Source organism: Odocoileus virginianus, chromosome 24 (genome assembly GCF_023699985.2).
Source record: "Odocoileus virginianus isolate 20LAN1187 ecotype Illinois chromosome 24, Ovbor_1.2, whole genome shotgun sequence".
Classification (NCBI taxonomy): Eukaryota; Metazoa; Chordata; class Mammalia; order Artiodactyla; family Cervidae; genus Odocoileus; species Odocoileus virginianus.
The window spans coordinates 30,454,508-30,476,654 of NC_069697.1; the positions used below are offsets into that span (position 1 = coordinate 30,454,508).

General features: G+C 40.2%; 1 protein-coding gene and 1 non-coding gene across 4 annotated transcripts in view; one reads left to right on the forward strand and one right to left on the reverse strand.

Moving 5' to 3' along the window:
• Nucleotides 1-22,147, reverse strand: part of PCED1B (PC-esterase domain containing 1B) — a 188,532-nt gene that overhangs the window by 13,963 nt on the left and 152,422 nt on the right. The window lies entirely within an intron of this gene.
• LOC139030990 (U6 spliceosomal RNA) lies at nucleotides 6,570-6,677 on the forward strand. Its single transcript, XR_011483420.1, has one exon. It is a non-coding gene; the product is annotated as a U6 spliceosomal RNA (small nuclear RNA).

A 22,147-nucleotide genomic window follows, 5' to 3' on the forward strand; every position in this document is an offset into this window, starting at 1 on the left:
AAAGAAAAGCAATGCTAAAGAATGCTCAAACTACCACACAATTGCACTCATCTCACACGCTAGTAAAGTAATGCTCAAAATTCTCCAAGCCAGGCTTCAACAATATGTGAACCATGAACTTCCAGATGTTCAAGCTGGATTGAGAAAAGGCAGAGAAACCAGAGATCAAATTGCCAACATCTGTTGGATCATCAAAAAAGCAAGAGAGTTCCAGAAAAACATCTACTGCTTTATTGACTACACCAAAGCCTTTGACTGTGTGGATCACAACTGTGGAAAACTCTGAAAGAGATGGCAATACCAGACCACCTGACCTGCCTCTTGAGAAATCCGTATGCAGGTTAAGAAGCAACAGTTAGAATTGGACCTGGAACAACAGACTGGTTCCAAATAGGAAAAGGAGTACGTCAAGGCTGTATATTGTCACCCTGCTTATTTAATTTATATGCAGAGTACATCATAAGAAACGCTGGGCTGGATGAAGCACAAGCTGGAATCAAGATCACTGGGAGAAATATCAATAATCTAGATATGCAGATGACACCACCCTTATGGCAGAAAGTGAAGAAGAACTAAAGAGCCTCTTGATGAAAGTGAAAGAGAGTGAAAAAGTTGGCTTAAAACTCAACATTCAGAAAACTAAGATCTTGGCATCCGGTCCCATCACTTCATGGGAAATAGATGGGGAAACAGTGGAAACAGTGTCAGACTTTATTATTTTGGGCTCCAAAATCACTGCAGATGGTGATTGCAGCCATGAAATTAAAAGACGCTTATTCCTTGGAAGGAAAGTTATGACCAACCTAGACAGCATATTAAAAAGCAGAGACATTACTTTGCCAACAAAGGTCCATCTAGTCAAGGCTATGGTTTTTCCAGTAGTCATGTATGGATGTGAGAGGTGGATTATAAAGAAAGCTGAGCACCGAAGAATTGATGTTTTTGAACTGTGGTGTTGGAGAAGATTCTTGAGAGTCCCTTGGACTGCAAGGAGATCCAACCAGTCCATCATAAAGGAGATCAGTCCTGGGTGTTCATTGGACGGACTGATGCTGAAGCTGAAACTCCAGTACTTTGGCCACCTGATGTGAAGAGTTGACTTATTTGAAAAGACCCTGATGCTGGGAAAGATTGAAGGTGGTAGGAGAAAGGGACAACCGAGGATGAGATGGTTGGAGGGCTTCACTGACTCAATGGACATGAGTTTGAGTGGACTTCGGGAGTTGGTGATGGACAGGGAGGCCTGGCGTGCTGCAGTTCATGGGGTTGCAAAGAGTAGGACACAACCACGCGACTAAGCTGAACTGAACTGAAGAGGCAGACTTAAGCAAAGGATCATTTTGGTGGTTAGAGAATGACTTAGATGTCAAGTCAGAATATTGCTTCAAAGTTTTTGTTTTGTTTTAATCCTCCTTTCCTGGGGACAGGGGAGCAGCAGGAGGTAGAAGAGTTGGAAGAGATAAAAAAGAGAGAGACAGCATCTGGCCAAGCAATTCAGATTGAAGAAAATATGAGAGGGAGAGACAGAATCAGTGACAGACTGTTAGCAGCCTTTTTTTGTTCTACAGTTTTAAGAGAAGCTTCTACGTACCAATCAAAGTAAGCATTCCATCTAGTCTGTTTGACCTTATGACCAGCTTTTTCTAACTCTGTGCCCATAAATATTAATTTTGGAATATCAAAAGAGCTCCAATTTGCTCATTTTTGGTTGGGATCTCTTTTAGTATAATTTCCCCAAATAAGTACGTACTTGCAAGTATAAGTTTTGTACATACATAACCCTGGCTGAGGTTTTAGTTAAGAGGCTGGCTTTCTGATGTCCCTTGTAAAAGCATCAGATCAGCCTCTTAAGTGACCATTCAGCACCGACAAGTCAGTCTCCTACAGCTGAGCAAACCCTGGTATCTTTCAACCAGCCCCCACCAGTATATTTTAATGGAGTGGGTATTCCCTCGCCAAGCCCAACCCAGTATCTTTCCCCTGGATGATGGGTGGGGGTGGTATTCTCCTAGTATCTTTCAACCAGCACCCACTTAAAGTGTCTTTCACTTCCAACTGGTCATGTAGTCCTCAGTATCTTTCAACCGAACCCCACTCAGTGTTTCCACACTGAGTTTCCACACTGACTTTCCACAATGAGTTTCCACACTCAGTGGGTATGCCCCAGTATCTTTCAACTGGGCCACCTGCAGTATCTGTCAGCTGAGAAGAGGGCAGGTTATCTGCTCCACTACCAAATAAAACTCAGGATCATCAACCAATACGGGAAATCTGAGAACCAGGAGATACTAACCCAGTTTGTCTGGACTGTCCAAGGAGGCAGGTGGGCAGATGGTGCCAAGGCTCTAGCTCCTCAAAGAGTTTAGGTGAAGGGAAGTCCATTCTGGGTCCCTTCTCAGTTGCCATAACTGTTGACTTAAAGGAAATTGCAACATGAGAATTGCGAATAAAGCTTTATTGGGGGCAAAATGAGGACTACAGCCTGGGGAAGCAGTTTCTCAGGGCTATCTGAGATGCTGTCTCCTGGACGGCAGTCCTCATTTTGCCCCAAATAAAACTTAACTTGCAACTCTCACACTGTGCATTTTTTAAAAGTTGACATTCCCTTTCCTTGCTGCTATGGCTGGGCTCCAGGACTACAATGGGAGGATATATTTTGCTCTAATAACAGTTGATTATCCAGCACTTACTGTGACCAGACCTGGTGCGAAGCACTTTTCATTGAAGGGGATCAGATAATGCCAGTTTCGTGTAAGGATTACTTTGAGCTGAAAGCAACTGAGATGCAGCAGATGTGGAAAGACTTCTCTGTTCTTCCTTGTCTGCCTGAAAGCAGGGCACCAATTTCCCTTTATGAAGATGTCCTCCCCCACCAAGAAGGGAAGAGTGACTCTAATCTCTGGAGATGGAAAGTGACATCGAGATGAGTCTGCATAGACAGACCTTATTAAAACACCCCTTACCTTCCATTAGTTCCCCCATATATCTCCTAGTTACTTCCCCACAGTTTATCATCCCTTGAAGATCAAATCTCCTTTCCTTTGTTAAAATGGGTATATAAGACCCCAAGTCTAACCAATTCTTTGAGTTTCACTTCTCTTCTGTGAACTCATGTAAATATTAATAAAAAATTATCTTTTCTCCTTTTAATCTACTTTTCATTAGTTTAATATTGCACAGCCCCAGGCAGTAAACCTAAGAGATTAAAGGAAAAGGTTTTCCTCTCTGACAAAATACATCATCATGTCTTTGAATCCTCATCCCTCTCACTAAAGAAGGTTCTATTATCCCAGCATGAAAACTGAAAGTGAAGAGTGTTAATAGCATCTGACTCTTTGTGACCCCATGGACTGTAGTCTGCCAGACTCCTCTGTCCTTGGAATTCTCCAGGCAAGAATACAGGCGTGGGTTGCTATTCCCTTCTCCACTGGATATTCCTGACCTAGGGATTGAACCTAGGACTCCTGCATTGCAAGCAGACTCCTTACCATCTGACCATTTGAGCCACCAAGGAAGCCCCAGCATACTGATACAGAAACTGACCTAAGAAATGTTAAGGAAGTGATCCAAGGTCAAGTAGCTAATAGGGAGCAGGTCCAGAATTAAAAGACTCAGGTCTATATGACTATACAGCCTGTTCATCTAACAATTATGCTGTAATCCCAGCATGATGGAAAGATAGTCCAACAGTGCCAGTAGACACAGATTAGGGTGCCAGGAACCCTGTAACCTAATACTGTCCTGCCACTATCAACAATAAAATTAATCATGTAAATGATTGTGCTGTTTTCTCTTCTGTTATTGTTCAGTCACTCAGTCGTGTCCAACTCTTTGAGACCCCATGGTCTCAAAGCATGCCAGGCTTTCCTGTCCTTCACCATCTCCCGGAGCTTGCTCAAACTCACGTCCATTGAGTCGGTGATGCCATCCAACCATCTCATCCTCTGTCGTCCCCTTCTCCTCCTGCCTTCAATCCTTCCCAGCGTCAGGGTCTTTTCCAATGAGTCAGTTCTTCGCATCAGGTGGCCAAAGTATTGGAGTTTCAGCTTCAGCATTAGTCCTTCCAATGAATGTTCAGGACTGATTTCCTTTAGGATGGACTGGTTGGATCTCCTTGCAGTCCAAGGGACTCTCAAGAGTCTTCTCCAACACCACAGTTCAAAAGCATCAATTCTTAGGCACTCAGCCCTCTTTATGGTCCAACTGCCAAACCTGTACATGACTAAATTGCATGAGATAAAGTATGGCTTTGGATTATGGGCTGAATTTTATTTCCTCCAAAATTCTTATGCTGAAGTCTTAATTCCGAACACCTTAGAATGCTATTTGATTTGGAGATAAGATCTTTAAAGAGGTAATTAAATTGAAAGAAAGTAATCAGGTGAGTCCTAGTCTAATCTGACTGGCATCCCTTTAAGAAGATGAAATAAAGACACAGATTTACACAGAAGAAAGACCATGTGAAGACAACCAACTATACACCCAGTGGAGAGGCCTTAGAAGAAATTACTCCCATAATACCTTGATCTCAGGCTTCTATCCTCCAGAATTGTGGGAAAAGAAGTTTCTATTGTTTAAACCAGTCCATCTGTAGTACTTTGTTATGGCAGCCTTAGTAAATGAGCACAATCATATAATCTATCTGTCTTATCAACACACACTTTTAAAATTCCTGTTATGTCCTAGGCACTATTCTAAGTTCCTTTATCTATCTTGAAATAGCAATGATTACTACCTTCCAGTAGTGAGCCCATAAGCCAAACCACAGATATTTAAATTCTGTGGTTACCAGAAAATGAAACAGAGGTCCTTTCAGTTCTGTTAAATGCAAAACAAATACCTATGCAACCAGGTGTGGACTGCAAGGGCTGCATTTGACATGAACGAAGGTGGTCAACTGCTTTAATTTGAAAAAGGAAAAGTAAGCAGCAGATCTCCTGCTGATGGCCTTATTTTGAGCAGGTGAATACTCTCTTCTTAGTGGGTAACTCAGCTGGCTCAGACTTAACAAAACTGCAATGACCAACTTACTGTTTTCATGCATGCTAAGTTGTTTCAGTTGTGTGTGACTCTTTGCGACCCTATGGACTATAGCCCTCCAGGCTCCTCTGTTCATGGGATTTTCTAGGCAAGAATACTGGAGTGGGTTGCCATGCCCTCCTCCAGGAGGTCTTCCTGACCCAGAGATCAAATCCACATCTCTTACATCTATTGCAATGGCAGGTGGGTTTTTTTTTTTTTTTTTTTTATCACTAGGGCCACCTGGGAAGCACCCAACTTACTATTTACCCAATCTCAAAGCACTAAGCCACTGAAGGAGGCCCCATGGAGAGCCATCTCTGATAGAGAAGATGAGAAAAGGGTCAACTGAACTCCCCAGCTTATGTAGAAAAGGTTCAGGAGAATGTTGTGGGTGAGCTGAGGTGGGGAGAAAAGATGGAGAGAGAGACACATTAGCTATGGCAGGAGAGAAATGTAAAGAAATGGTAGAGACATTTAGAAAGGTTTTTTGGTGTGTGATGTTATAGCCTAGAGATCTCTTCAAGAAAATTAGAGATATCAAGGAAACATTTCAGGTCAAGATGGGTTCAATAAAGGACAGACATGGTATGGGCCTAACAGAAGCAGAAGATATTAAGAAGGGCAAGAATACACAGAAGAACTGTACAAAAAAGATCTTCACGACTCGGATAATCACGATGGTGTGCTCACTCACCTAGAGCCAGACATCCTGGAATGTGAAGTCAGGGGGGCCTTAAGAAGCATCACTACAAACAAAGCTAGTGGAGGTGATGGAATTCCAGTTGAGCTATTTCAAATCCTGAAAGATGATGCTGTGAAAGTGCTGCACTCACTATGTCAGCAAATTTGGAAAACTCAGCAGTGGCCACAGGACTGGAAAAGGTCTGTTTTCATTCCCATCCCAAAGAAAGGCAATGCCAGAGAATGCTCAAACTACCACACAATTGCACTCATCTCACACACTAGTAAAGTAATGCTTAAAATTCTCCAAGCCAGGCTTCAGCAATACGCAAACCGTCAACTTCCAGATGTTTAAGCTGGTTTTAGAAAAGGCAGAGGAACCAGAGATCAAATTGCCAACATCCACTCGATCATCGAAAAAGCAAGAGAGTTCCAGAAAAAGATCTATTTCCGCTTTATTGACTATGCCAAAGCCTTTGACTGTGTGGATCACAATAAACTGTGGAAAATTCTGAAAGAGATGGGAATACCAGACCACCTGACCTGCCTCTTGAGAAACCTGTATGCAGGTCAGGAAGCAACAGTTAGAAATGGACATGGAACAACAGACTGGTTTTGAATAGGAAAAGGAGTACATCAAGGCTGTATATTGTCACCCTGCTTATTTAACTTCTATGCAGAGTACATCATGAGAAATGCTGGGCTGGATGAAGCACAAGCTGGAATCAAGATTGCCAGGAGAAATATCAATAATCTCAAATATGCAGATGACACCATCCTTATGGCAGAAACCAAAGAAGAGCTAAAGAGTCTCTTGATGAAAGTGAAAGAGGAGAGGGAAAAGTTGGCTTAAAATTCAACATTCAGTGCTCACTTCGGCAGCACATATCCTAAAAATTGGAACGATACAGAGAAGATTAGCATGGCCCCTGTGCAAGGATGACATGCAAATTTGTGAAGCGTTCCATATTTTTAATCCATGGCTGATTCATGTCAATGTATGACAAAAACCACTACAATATTGTAAAGTAATTAGCCTCCAACTAATAAAAATAAATGGAAAAAAAAAAACCCTCAACATTCAGAAAACTAAGATCTTGGCATCCGGTCACATCACTTCATTGCAAATAGATAGGGAAACAGTGGAAACAGTAAGAAACTTTATTTTTGGGGCGGTTCCAAAATCACTGCAGATGGTGACTGCAGTCATGAAATTAAAAGACACTTGCTCCTTGGAAAAAAAAAAGCCATGACCAACCTAGACAACATATTAAAAAGCAGAGACATTACTTTGCCAACAAAGGTCCATCTAGTCAAGGCTATGGTTTTTCCAGTAGTCATGTATGGATGTGAGAGTTGGACTATAAGGAAAGCTGAGCACCGAAGAATTGATGTTTTTGAACTGTGGTGTTGGAGAAGATTCTTGAGAGTCCCTTGGACTGCAAGGAGATTCAACCAGTCCATCCTAAAGGAGATGAGTCCTGAATATTCATTGGAAGGACTGAGGCTGAAGCTGAAATATGCGAAGAGCTGACTCTTTTGATAAGACCCTGATGCTGGGAAAGATTGAAGGCAGGAGGAGAAGGGGACGACAGAGGATGAGATGGTTGGATGGCATCACTGACTCAACTGACATGAGTTTGAGTGGACTCCAGGAGCTAGTGATGGTCAGGGAGGCCTGGCGTGCTGCCGCCCTTAGGGTCGCTAAGAGTCGGACATGACTGAGTGACTGAACTGAACTGAACTGTGATATACAGATTCCTCTTTAATCTGTGTACAAAAACATTACTAAAGCTCTTCCTTGTTGAAGGGTGCACTGGCTATCAGCCTGTTGACTCTGGACCCATTCCCTGCCTGTGCTCTCTCTGGCTGTCTTGAGTTATGAGTTCCAGGCGCTCTTGACCATCAACTCTATATTGGGTTTGCCAGTGAGAGGCACTGGTGGAGACTGGAGTTTGGGAAGAAAGGAGAAGTTATGGTATTTCTCACCTTTTCCTCTGTATTGGGAGGCATGCCTGGCAGCAGCTGCAACTCCAGCTCTTGCCCTAATAGAGCCCTGATGATACTAGGGTTTACTGAGTGGCCCCAGCTCCTGGGCTCAGGTAACACTACCTTTTCTATTTGTTCTTCTAACCCAAAGACTGGGTAGTGGCTACCCAGTTGCTAATTTGGGAGCTGCCTCATCTACCTAGGTTAATCTTTCAACTCCTTTAAGACTTTTATAACTAATTCCCTCTGTTTAATGCCCTCTGTTTAATAACCCTGGTGTGGATTTTGTTTTCCTGGCAGACCTTGGTTGATATAGAGGAGAGACGTCTTTTCCCTTGGTTTCTATAATGAGCATTTCTCTAAACACAGGCTTTGTCTCTCGTTGCCCCTTTATTTATTCCATTCCTGGGACTCTGGAGTGAGTAATCTGATTATAATTTTGGAAGAGTCACTGGGCCCGTCGGATCAGTTCTGCTTCTTCCTTTTCGGAGTGAATCTTCCAAGAGAATACAATGTCTCTCTGTACTGAAAATCTTGCCTGTGCAGGCCTGCTCTGGTCCAGCAAGTGTCTGCCTATGGGCAAGTCTGTCTAGTTTCAGCCCATTTGACCGCCTGACCTAAAGCCTTGTCTTCTAGCCTGGTCTCTAGAAGTAACAGAGGCAACTCCATTTGCCTTAACTTTATTTCCTCAACTTGCTCCACACGGGAAAGAGGAATACTGTTTATTGAAGCTTCTTCTGAGACCCTAACATTATTCATCAATTGTTTCAGAACTGAGTTTATAGAGTTTTGTTTTGTTTTTTTTCTTTAAAGATGCTACAAGACCAGGGCAAGACCTAGAGGTGTGGGCACCTGGGCTTAAATGATTGGCCAAAGTTCCCCTCCTCATCAATTTTTCTGAAACTCTCCAGTTGGACTCACATGTGTTCCTGAATCAGCCCTATTTCTTGCTCACTTCCTGACTTTGGAGTCCCTCACCTGACAGGTCTAGAGCGATGCCATTGAGTTGATGTGTCTGTCCATGAAGTTGGAATTCCACCATATGTTGTTGCTGTTATAAGCGGAGTCCTGCTGTATTTGGGTGTCAGTAAAGTTGACATCTAGTGTAGGCTTCTCCTGATTTCTAGAATCACCAGGACACTGAACTCCCAATACTAGAGTCCTGCCTCTCTTATGACATGTCCTCCTGTAGCGGTCCTTGTTGTTCTCCCTGTAAGCTAGCTGCTTTGGAACCATCAGCACACTTTGAATACACACACACATGCACATACACCCTTAATCCCATAGGGCATACTTTGTTCAAGTCTTTTTCTTCATAGGCTTCTCAACTCCCATGTATATCAAGGATGCAAATACATGAACCAGGGATTATAATCTCCACAATTCACTCTCCAGAACTATATCTGAGTCTCAGCCATGACCTTTTGTCTGTGTATGTTTTAAAACTTGAGCCCCAGGAGAAATGTCCTGCCTTCTGGATACTCCTTGGCTCTTTGTCCATTCCCCATTTTATTTGATAAATTTACAGGAGTATAGTGGAAAAAATATGAGCTCTTGGAATAAAGTCAGAAAAGACTATCTTACAAAAAGAGCATATTTCTTCACAGTTCTATTTAAGTCCCATGCTGGGGCCAGCCTTCCAGGTCAATAGGTAGCTAAACTGAGGAACAGATTAGTTAAGGAACCCTTGTGCACCACTGGTGGGAATGTAAATTGGTACAACCACTATGGATAACAGTATAGAGAATCCTCAAACAATTAAAAATAGAGCTACCATATGATCCAGCAGTTCCCTCTTGGATATTTATCTAAAGAAATGAAAACAGTAATTTGAAAAGATATATGTACCCTTATGTTCATTGTAGCATTATTTATAAGAGCCAAGATATAAGAGCAACCTAAGTGCCAATCAATAGATAAATATATACAATGGAATATCACTCAGCTATAAAAAAGAATGAAGTACTGCCGTTTGCAGCAATGTGGACAATTTTAGGGAGTATTATATCAAGTGAAATAAGTCAGACTGAGAAAGACACATACTGTCTGATTTCACTTATACCTGCAATCTGAAAACAAAACAAATGAAAAAACATAAAATAGAAACAGAGTTTTCGATACAGAGAACAAACTGTTGGTCTCCTGAGGGGAGGGAGGTTGGGAGAAGAAAAAAATATGCAAGGGAGATTAAGAGGTACAACTTCCCAGTTGCAAAGTGGGTGAATTACTAGTATAAAATGCACAGTGTGGAGAATATAGTAATATCTGGGCAATATCTTTGTATAGTGACATATCATAACTAGACTTACTGTAGTGATCATGTTGAAATATAGAGTAGTATCAAAACACTATATAGTATAACAAGAACTAACACAGAGTTGCAGGTCATCTATACATCAAAACAAAACCAAACAAACCCATATAAAAGGAAATCAGATTTGTGGTCATCAGAGGTAGTGGGTAGGAGGTAGAGGGAAGGGGAATTGAATGAAAGCAGTCAAAAGATATAAACTTCCATTAAAAGACAAATAAATATTAGGGATGTAATGTACAACATGATAAATATAATGAACAATACTGTGTATTATATATGAAGGTACTGAGAGAGTTAATTCTTAGGTAGATTGATAAGAAATCCGGGGTCTCTGAGGAGGGAAAAAGGGTCTGGGGCTCTCAAGGAAGAGAAAAGGACAAACCTTTTTTTTCCTCTAAGCCTTGAGCTAATGATTCCACAACAAAACAACTCATCTTGCTGAAGGATATGTTTTTCCTTAAACTCTGTACCAATGATTATATAACGGCATGTATCCTGCTTGAGGACATGCTTCTCCTTCTTAAGACACTTCTGACTCACCCTGTCATCTTAAAATGTGTATTATGGGAGTGGGTCTGGTAAGACCTTTACAACCTTGAGATAGTCTTTTGATTTACTGCAATAACCAATTGTAAAAGTATATAGCCCCCTTGCTAAGACTAGCAAGGGGGGCACTCTCCGTCCCCCTTCTGATGTCTACGTCAGAAACTTTCTCTGTCCCTTTTCCACTTTAATAAAACTCTGCTACACAAAAGCTCTTGAGTGATCAAGCCTGGTCCCTGGTCCCAAAGCTAAAGCTTCTTCTTTGGAGATCACAAATCCAACACTGTAAGCTATCGGTACTAAGTAAATCCTAAGAGCTCTCATCAAAATGAAATTTTTTTTCTATTTCTCTAATTTTATGTCTGTATGAGATAATGGATATTCACTAACTTATTGTGAGAATCATTTCATGATATAGGTAAGTCAAATCATTATACAGTATACCTTATACACTGCTCTATGTCAATTTCATCTCAATAAAACTGGAAGAAAAATATGCACAGAATGCCAAAAAAAAAAAAAAAAGAAAATCCTCCCCAAACAAAACCTTAACCACAAAATAACTATCACACTAAAAAGAAAAAGATTTTACTAACGTGAGATATCTAGTTAATGTTTAAACTTCTCCAAATTTAATTTTTATAGGTATTTGATCAGATTAGGATCCAAATATGATACATTACATTGCAATTAGTTTGTATGAATCTTTTAATGTATAGTTTCCATGTCTCTTTTTTTTCTCATTTTTTCTCAGCTAACATGTGAAGGAAATTAAGTCTTGTATGTTCATTTCGCCACAGTCTGGATTTTGCTGATTGTGACCCCACTGTGTCATGTAACATATTCCTTAGATCTTCTGTTTTCAAAATGATTTAAGAATCCTGAAAAGACTTGATTTTTCTAGCAGAGAACACTTCTTAAGAGGTAATAAGCTGTACTTCTATTAGGAAGAGCCTGTACATCCCTTTTTGAGAAGTTTCATCCTTTGATGATCATGGCTTAGATTATTCCCTTGAGGGTGTCAAAATTATAATATTCTATCGGGTGTCAAAATTATAATATTCTATCACTCATTCAGCTTACCAGGTGGCACAGTGGCAAAGAATCTGCCTACCAATGCAGGACACAAAAGAAATGGGGGTTCAATCCCTGGGTCTGAAAGATCTCCGAGAATTAGAAATGGCAACCCACTCTAGTATCCTTGCCTGGAAAATCCCACGGACAGAGGAGCCTGGTGGGCTACAGTCCATGGCATTGTAAAGAGTCAGACATGACTGAGCATAGCACAGATCACTCATTCATTTATTAGTTGAAGTTCTCCTAAAATGAGACATTTCCCCTCATCTGTTATTATCCTGAAGTACAGTTTATACATATAAAGGCAGGATACATGCTTGATTATTCATTTGCCATTAAAAAAAAAGTAGAAGCCTGGTTCTCTAGCACTGTCCAGAGGTTACAAAAGAGGGTGTCTGTTGTGGTTGTTTTATTTGATAGGTTGTTTCTGAGCATAGACTCTGAAGCCCAATTCTCTGGGATCAGGATCCCAATTTAGCTGTGTGACTCTAAGCTAGGCATGTACCCTCACTTTCCTTATTTGTATATTGGAAACTTAAAGGTGCCTTCCTTTGTCACAGGGTTGTTCTGAGGATTAAATGAGAATCTACATAGCACTTGGAAAAATGCTTGTCAGCCCAAATATAAGTGTTCCTGATCATTAGTGCTGTTCTTATTATATTTAAATAGCCTTGAGTGGATTCTAGGCAATGGCATTTTGTAAAAGGTCCCCAAGTGAAGCCAAGTTGGGAAACCACAAGATGGTGAAGTTTAAAGAGATAATGTTTACAAAGCAGAGAAGATGACTGTATTTGTTTTTGGGTGTTTTTAGAGTTAAGATTAGGCTCAGGGTTAGAGTTCTGTTTCTAATTTTAAAAGACAGCCTAGGAATTAATGCCCTGCTCCCTTCCTCACTAACAGTGTGAGGTTTGACAAGCAAATTAACATCTCCAAACCTCCAAGTTCTCATGGGAAATAAGATTAATGACAGTGCAGGGCTCATGGAGTGGCTGTGAGGATCAGTGATCCTGCACAATGCCTGGTTCGTAGGAAGTGTTAGAGGTGATGTCAGAAAACTTCACCAGAGACCACTGTCTGTGCCCAAATGACACACTCTCACTGCCTAGATGTGTCTCTCCATAGAGCTAGTTTTTCTGCCTTTTCACCATTTCTTTATTCAAATAAAAAAAGCAAGCATTAAAACTTTGGCAAAAATATATTCCACACAAATAGTTGTACTAGAAACTATTTCATGTTCAGGGCAATGAAGAGCTATATAAACTTATACTCCAGTAATTCATAGTAGAACATTTTAATTTAAACGATAGTTTAAAAGAGAGAATCTTCAGGGCTTCCCTTGTGGCTCGTGGTAAAGAATCTGCCTGCCAATGAAGGAGACACAGATTTGATCCCTGATCCAGGAAGATCCCACATGTTGAAGAGCAACTCAACCCTTGCACAACTATTAAGCCTATTGAACCAAGAGCTGCAACTACTGAGCTTATGCACCCCAGAGCCTCTGCTCTGCAACAAGAGAACCCACCACAATAAACCTGAATATTGCAACTAGATAGTAGCCCCCACTCACTCGCTGCAACTAGAGAAAAAGCCTGAGCAGCAATGAAGACCCAGCACAGCCAAAAATAAAATATGTAAATAAAATTATTTTTTTTAAAAAGAGAATCTTCAAATCGGCTAAACACATAAATAAAGGCCCTTTGAACACAAGTCCAGATGGATTTTCTGTTACCTTATTTATACTTCCTGACTTATCAGATCTTTTTTCCTTCCGCCTGTTGCATAGCTTTATTTGTTTTGGTTATCTACACACTATAAACTTGGCATTTCATTTGAGATGCTGTGTGCTTTAAAAGAAGGTATTTTGTTTTCCCAATATCCTAACTTGGGACAACAGACAAAACAGTCTTTAAGAGACAGATGTTAAGGGATAAATTATTGATCAAACCATAAACAAGTTAGAAGATGAAATAATTTGCTAATTCAGTTTTATTTGAATCTTTTCCAAACTTTTCATCCACCAACCCTAGAGATGTATCAGTAATAGAGAAAAATGTCATATACATAGGTGGAACCAACTAAAATAAACAGAGGCCATATTTTTTTTAGGCAGTGGTTTCTAATATGGAGATCTCTTTTACAGCTTTCCATCCCCATGGGTCCTACGCTTTGAAAAAAGCAAACACACCAAACTGCACTTATCAATATTTAATTTATCTTCCCATTTTTTATTAATCAAAGTCATCTATAACTGCCAACCAGAACATCCAATTGGTATGAGACAACCTGGGATACTACACTGAATTGCTATAATTCTAGCTAAGAGCAAGAAATTATTTGACTGGAAAACATCTTTAATATGAAAACAGACATTGTGTTTTCTCCCCCAGCACGAAGAATGGAGATAGGAATCTTGATATTCAGGGTCCTTTAATATTTGATTCCAAACTCTGATAGGCAGAATGGCCCCCAAAATGTCCCCATCCTATTCCCCAGAACTTGTGTGTTAGATGTAGTGGCAAAAGAGAATGAAAGTTGCAGATGGAATTATGGTTACCAATCAGTTGATTTTGAGATAGGGAGATTATACTGGATTATCCAGGTGGGCCCAATGTAATCACAAGGGTCCTTAATTAAATGTGGAAGTGGGAGTCAGAAGAGACAGTGTCAAAGTGCTGTGATGTGTTATGAGGTGAGAGACTCAATCAGCCTTGAGTCTTGAAGATACATGGGGCCAGGAGCCAAGGAATGTGAGTAGCGTCTGGTTGGAAAAGGCAAGAAAGGCAAAAAACTGGGAGGACTTCCCCAGTGGTCTAGTGGCTAAGACTTCAAGCTCCCAATGCAGGAGGCTTGGGTTTGATCCCTGGTCAGGGAACTAGATCCCACATGCCACAACTGAGTTCGCATGCCACAACTAAAAGCTGTTGCATTCTGCAACAAAGATTGAAGATCCTGCAACCTCAAGCAAGACCCAGCAGACTCAAATAAATAAAAAAAAAGGGGGGGGGGGGGAAAGAAACTGGATTTTCCTTTAGCACCTCCAGAGAGGAACGCAGTCTTGCTGACACAACTTTGCCCAGTGAGACAAATTTCAGGCTTCTTGCCTCTGGAATCATAATACATTTATGTTACCTTAAACCACCAGTTTGTGGCAATTTGTCATAGCAGCCAAGAAAACTACCTAATCTCTTAAATGTGGAATCTAATCTCTTTCCTCAAATTATTGACCTCTATTCCCCTTACGAGTCCTGTGCTCTGGGCAAAGTGACCTCACCAGCGGTGTGCCTGGGCAAGCTTTTCCATCCCCTCTGGATTCTTTTTTATGCTCTCCCTCATAAGGATGTCACTCCACTTCATTGCAGCAGAAGCAAATCCTGTCCCTCTTTCAGGATGCATTTCAGATGCGTCCCCTGCTGCAAGCTCCATTGTTATTGCATCTGCCAGTTGCCTGCAATCTCTCCTTCCTTTGAAATCCTGCAGTGCTGTAGTTGTCTCTCCCTGTCCTGGCACTGACTGCACTTTTTCCTGAAATAAACTTATTCATTCTCATACTGTATCTTCTCCACCAGATTTTAAGTTCTTTGATGACGGGGCTAGTGTTCAACACATCTCTAAATCTTCTATAATGTTTAGCCCAATACTTTATGTCCTATGAACTTTACATGTAATCACAGTCCTGGTACTAGTGGTAAAGAATTCACCTGACAATGCAGGAGATGTAAGAGACCCAGGTTCAGTCCCTGGGTCAGGAAGATCCCCTGGAGAATGAAATGGCAACCCACTCCAGTATTCTTGCCTGGGAAAGCCCATGGACAGAGGAGCCAGGTGGGCTACAGTCCATGGGTCACAAAGAGTCGGAGTACATGAGGCTGAGCACACACACACATACACACGTGTGTGTTTTTAGTAGCTCAGTTATATTCGAGTCTTTGTGACCCTGATGGAGGCGATGCGGGGTAAAAAGGGAGAGCTGTGCCTGAGAGACCCCTGCGTTCGGGAACTGGATCTGAGCAAACAGATGAAGGGGAGGTCCATGAGCAGGAGTAAGGTCTTGGGCCAATACCATGCTTTTATATTTTCTTTGGGATTCAGCTATCCTGAAATTGCATTTCAGAAAAAAATGCAAAACGCTGTTTTTTCCCCCGTGCAGATGTTGATCAATATCTTTCTAGAAAGGAAGAATCTAAGAATGAAACTAAAAAAGCCACAACATCAAATAGCTGACGATGCACTTGGCTTGTACATCTGTGAGACAGGGCCATTCTTTTAAAAATAATAAATGTTCGGTTTCTAAGATAAAGAGGTAGCTTTGTGGCACTCTAAGTTCCAATTCTGTGAAAATAGAAAATTGTTGTTGTTCATATTTTGCCTACTAAAGCAATTACTTTAGCTATTTTTTTTCCCTAGGTTTTGTCCTTCTAAAATAAACATTAGGCCCAATAATACACATCTCTCCAAAGACTATTCTAATTCTGGTGTATTTTTAGTTCTTTTCCTCTTAAGAGTCAGGAAATGATAGATCACAAATGCATTTTTAATTGTTTTTTATTCCTGTATGTCAGACATTATGCCAAGTGTTTATAGATATTCTGTCATTTAAAGCAAGCTAACAATTGCTCCCTGTTTTCATAGCAGCATGTTTTCAATTGCCAAGATATAGAAGCAACCTAAGGGTTTAGCAACAGATGGATGGATAGAGAATATGTGGTATATAAACAAAATGGAATACTATTCAGCCACAAAAAAGAACAAAATTTCCCCATTTGCAGCAACATGGAGGACCTCGGGAGGGCATTATGCTAAGTGAAATAAATCAGACAGAAAAAGAAAAATATAAATGATGTCACTTATATGTGGGATCTAAAAAACACAATCGACTAGTGAATATAACAAAAAAGAAGCAGACTCAGAGATACAGAGAGGAAACTAGTGGTTACCAGTGGGGAGAGGGAGGTGCAAACTACAGCTGCAAGAGAGGCTACTAGAATGTATTGTACAATATGGGGGGTATAGCCAATATTTCATAATAACTGTAAATGGAGTGTAACCTTTAAAAACTGAATAAAATTTTTTAAAATTAAAAAGAAACGAGCAATTCTGTGAGGTAGGTATTCTTATTTTAAAGTTTAGGAAGTTGAGCCATAAAGAGTTTAGGTTCTTATACAAACTCTGATCACCAGTAAAGGCCACGAGACTCCATGTAACTCAAGGTGTCTACACCGTCAAGCCCATGTTCTTGACCTCAGTCCCATCCAGAACCTCCCTGCCGGCTACTTACCAGGCAGAGGAAGCAGCTACATCCTTCTTGTGCCCAGAGGTCAGTGTCTAACCTCAGATATTAGAATTTAATGAAATTCCAGGGCAGAACTTTCCAAATTTTTGGACAACAATCCATAATAAGAATTAACTTTTAACACCTAATCATAGAACACACACATTTGGAAACAATATTATTACTACTGCATAACGAGCTCTGATATATTTTATTCTGCTCTTAAGTTTTAATAATTTTGGTCAGGTACCACCAGACTGTTATCATAATTCACTAATAGGCTATTACCTTTATTTTAAAATATGTAGTACATAGATAGTTTACCTTACACAATTAATTACCATTTTAAAAATATGTTTATTTTTGGCTGTGCTGGGTCTTTGTCGCTGTGCACAGGCTTTCTCTAGTTGCAGAGTCGGGGCTACTCTCTAGTTGTGCTGCAGGCTTCTCACTGCAGTAGCTTCTCTCCTTGAGAAGCACAGGCTCTATGCCTGTGGGCTTCAGTAGTTGCAGCAATCAGGCTCAGCGGTTCTGGTTCATAGCCTTAGTTGCCTGGTGACACGTGGGATTGTCCTGGACCAGGGATGGAACCCGTGTCCCCTGCATTGCAAGGCTGACTCTTAACCACTAGACCACCAGGGAAGCCCCACAATTACCTTTCTGAAGAGAGATTTATCATCTCAGGCAAGTTACTTAATTTCTGAGTCTCCAGTTTCCTCATCTGCAAAATGAGAAGATTGGACCAGATTTGTGACTCAATCCTGACTGCACATCAGTAATGTTTAAGAGCTTTTATATACACTTTTGTCCAGGTTTTTGCCCCCAGAATCTCTCATTTAATTGTTTTGGGGTGGGGGCCTGTGTACTGGTTTTTGCTGTTATCTTATTTTTGCTTTTTAACTCCCCAGGTTATACTAACTAGCCACCAAATTTAGGAATTACTGAATTAGATGATTGCTAAATTTTCTTTCAGCCAAAAATGTTAGACTGTTTTGACTGGTGAATGGGCCCACATCCAGCAGTTCTGTGTACATCAGGGTGGAGCCACACACTTTGTGCATTTTTAACAAACACCTGAGTGATTCTGATGTGAGTCATCTCAGAAACACTGCTCTGAGTCATTATCTCACCAACTGTTTATTGTTTCCTCAGGCCAGCACTTACCAGGGCCTGTGGCCAGTGCTCTGAAATGTTTGCTAAGTGGCTGCCTCACCAACCTGCCCGGCCACTCCACCGCCCTCTGCCAGGGCCATGGCTTCATGCCCGTTTTTCTCCGTTCTTTGATCCCTTTTCTAACTTGGCTCAAGTAAGATCACATCCTCCTCTTTCTCCTATTCCAATTGTACTTATGTCTTTCAATATTAAAAATACAACAACTAAATTCAACATTTCGTATTCACCTATAATGATACTGAGCAGGGTTCTGGGGGGCTCTTGGGCACTAAGTCTTTCTGTGTTCCTCATTTCTTTGATTACAGGAAACAGCCTTCATTCAGCCTCCATGACCTTCCCTGAGTTTCAAGGGGCAGATTCAAGCAGTTGTTAATTAGGGAAGGGAGGAGTTGCAAGACCAGGGAGAAACAAACTCTTCCAGGGCAGCCTTCGGGCAAGATCCTCTTTCACCCTGGAGGTGAAACACACAACAATATCTTTGAGCTGGTTTGCAGATACTGAAACCCCCTGCAGGTGGCAGAAGTTAAGGATGAATGATGGTAGGCTGCCCACAGTCATGCAGACCCCAGACCAGCTGGACCTGAAGTTTGATGAAGCTGACTTCTACTTCAGTTCAGTTCAATTCAGTCAGTTAGTCGTGTCTGACTCTGTGACCCCAAGGACTGCAGCACGTCAGGCTTCCCTGTGCATCACCAACTCTTGGAGCTTGCTCAAACTCATGTCCATCGAGTCAGTGGTACCATCCAACCACCTCATCCTCTGTCATCCCCTTCTCCTCCTGCCTTCAATCCTTCCCAGCATCAAAGGTCTTTTCTAATGAGTCAGTTCTTTGCATCAGGTGGCCACAGTATTGGCGCTTACCTCATCACCAGCTCATCAGAAGAATGTTCACGGTCTGATCACACCCTCTTTGAACAATTACTATAAAACTTCTATCTTCATGTTGGGACCCATGGTTTTGAGGGCACTAGCCCACTGTGACCCTCTTTTCCTGAAAAGCAATAAAGCTATACTTTTCTGCTTCACCCAAAACTCTTGCCTCTGAGATTTGATTTGGTACCAGTGTCCAGGGAAGCCGAGGTTTTGGCCTCAACTGGGGAAAAGCTGAAAAAAATAGATATATATGTATGTATAACTGAAACACTTTGCTGTATATCTGAAACTAGCACAACATTTTAAATCAACTATACTTCAGTTAAAAAAGAATACACTCAAACTAGGTTACTCATACCCTGAAGGTGATTATACAGTGGTAGCTAAAATAGTAGGATGACTTGGACAGATCTTTAATTTTATCTAACAAATATTTTATAGTGTTAACTATGTGTCAATCACAGCTGTTAAGACTTAATAAATATTAACTTTGTTGATGTACATAAGCATCCTATGAGGTAGGTGCTACCATCCTTGTATATTACAAATTAGGACCATAAATCCCACTTCATTTTTGTAGCACTGATACTTATTTTGAAGAGCATTATTTTTTAAATTATACAGACTTGAACATAGTATTTCAGCTAATATTTTATTTTTTAATTTTTATTGAAGTTTAGTTGATTTACAATGTTTTCAGATGTACAGCAAAGTGATACCTGAATATATATATCTATATATACTTTTTGTTGTTGTTCAGTCACTAAGTGGTGTCTGACCCTTTGTGACCCCATAGACTGCAGCACACCAGGCTCCTCTGTCTTCCACTATCTCCTGGAGTTTGCTCATATTCATATCCATTGAGTTGGTAATGCTATCTAACCATCTCATCCTCTGCTGCCCCCTTCTCCTTTTGCCTTCAATCCTTCCCAGCATTAGGGTCTTTTCCAATGAGTGAGCTCTTTGCAATAGGTGGCCAAAGTATTGGAGCTTCAGCTTCAGCAGGAGTTCTTTCAAAGAATGTTCAGGGTTGGTTTCTTTTAGGATTGACTGGTTTGATCTCCTTGCAGTCCAAGGCACTTTCAAGAGTCTTTTCCAGATTTTGATCAATTCTTCTGAGCAATATAATGATTATATATTGCAATATAATGATTATATATTGATAAATATTATCTATCTATATATATTATATATATTGATATATTGATATATATAATATATATTAATATCAATAATATAATAATATAATAATATAATATCAATATATATTAATCCTGAGAATACACACACACATATATATTCTTTTTCAGATTCTTTCCTGTTATAGGTTATTAAAAGATGCTGAATATAGTTCCCTGTACTATACAGTAGGTCCTTGTTGAATTTTATGTTTACTAGTATCTCTTAATCCCAACTGTAAATCTGTGAATCTGTTAATCCCAACCATAACTGTAAGTTTGTTTTCTATGTCTATAAGTCTATTTCTGTTTTGTAAATAAATTTATTTATACCATTTTAAAATTTTCATTAATTAATAGTATGAGATATGAAGTTAATTTAATTTGGGGGGTAGCCTGCTACAAGGAGATCTCCTATAGATAAAGATTTAGCCTCTTCCACTATTAGAGGTTTTTAAGTGGAAACATGAAAATACAGTATTAAGGAATTACTTAATAAAGCATTCTTAATTCACCCAGTAGTAATTTCCTTGAATAACTTTACAGAATATGACTTTTTTATCTAGATGTTTATCTCTAGTCATGAAAATTTAACGTATTGTCCCACGAACATTTTTATTAACAAATATGTATCTGTCAATAAACTAATAGTGTATCATTTGCTAAGTTACATAGACAAGTGAACACCCGCACTCTGAATGTAGTCATTTATTTATTGGTCAATTAAGTAAGATACAATACCAAAATGAAGATGACTTTACATGCAAAGGAGTTATTGTCCATTTATTAACTAACACATTGGATAGGTTGTATAGTCTTATAAACTAATCCCCAAAGTTTGTCTCCCTTCCATCTGCAAAGCCAGAACCGTTTGTCCAATGTTTGCAGTTTCATCTCCACCTGGTCTATATCCTTGGTGTTGTTCTACCGTGAGCTCATTTTCCAATGTTGATATTGGGGCTTTTATTGGGTTGTTTCAAATACCTGGCTTCCATCTAGAATCACATTTCAGAAAATGTGATCATCATTTCAGATGATCAGTGTTATGGCTTCTCCTGTGCAGACACAGGATCCTTGTCAACAGCGCTCTAGCTGATTGATGGAAGGTGGGGTGGGCGAAGGGGTCTGAGAATAAAGTCCAGTTGTATCCATTATCATATCTTATGGTGACCAGGCTTTTCTGTAGGAAATGTATCTCAGAATAAGCAGACAGCACCCGTGGATGGAGAAAATCTCTTCTTTACAAAAGAATGCTGAACTAAGAAATGTGTAAGCAATGGTAAGACTAGAAAAGTCACTATTTTTCTACCCCTAATTAAATCTCCTTTTCATGTAAGAATCATCCTGTGTGCTAAAACCATTTAGTGAAAGATTGATGAGGAACTGGAATACTGACTTTGTACCAATTCATTACTCATAAGACACTTGCTGGTTTCAAGTAGGAAAATAAAACAATTTTTTGGCCACACCTCACAGCATGTATGATCTCAGTTCCCTAACCAAGCCCCCTGCATTGGAAGCACAAAGTCTTCACTAGACCGCCAGGGAAGCCCCTGAAAAACAGAACTTTAAAAATGAAGGCATCCGACTGTCACTTTTTACTTGATGCTCAATCTCAGCAAAGAATCCTGGGAACCATCTTGTATGTCCACTGTGGCTGTACAGTTTGAAGCTCACTGCCTTGCCTGTGAACTATTCTACCAAAAATACTTAACTTGTGTCTAAATCAAGCCTTTGGATCTAACATTTACTTTAAAGGAAACAGGAGATAAAGTAAAAGTTAAATGACATCATGAAGAAATCATTAGACTACCTCAGATAACGGAATATTCTGCAGGACAAATGTTTTCAATGAGTCAATGCCATGAAAAAAACAAAAGAAGGGAGTGTTTGGGTTCTCTTCTAGATTAAAAGAAATTCAGAGACAAAATAACTAAAGCAATGTTTGATTCTTAGTGGATCCCAATCTGAGTAGCTATATCAGTTCAGCTGCTGTAACCAAATTCAGGAGTTCCACCTTGCTAGCAG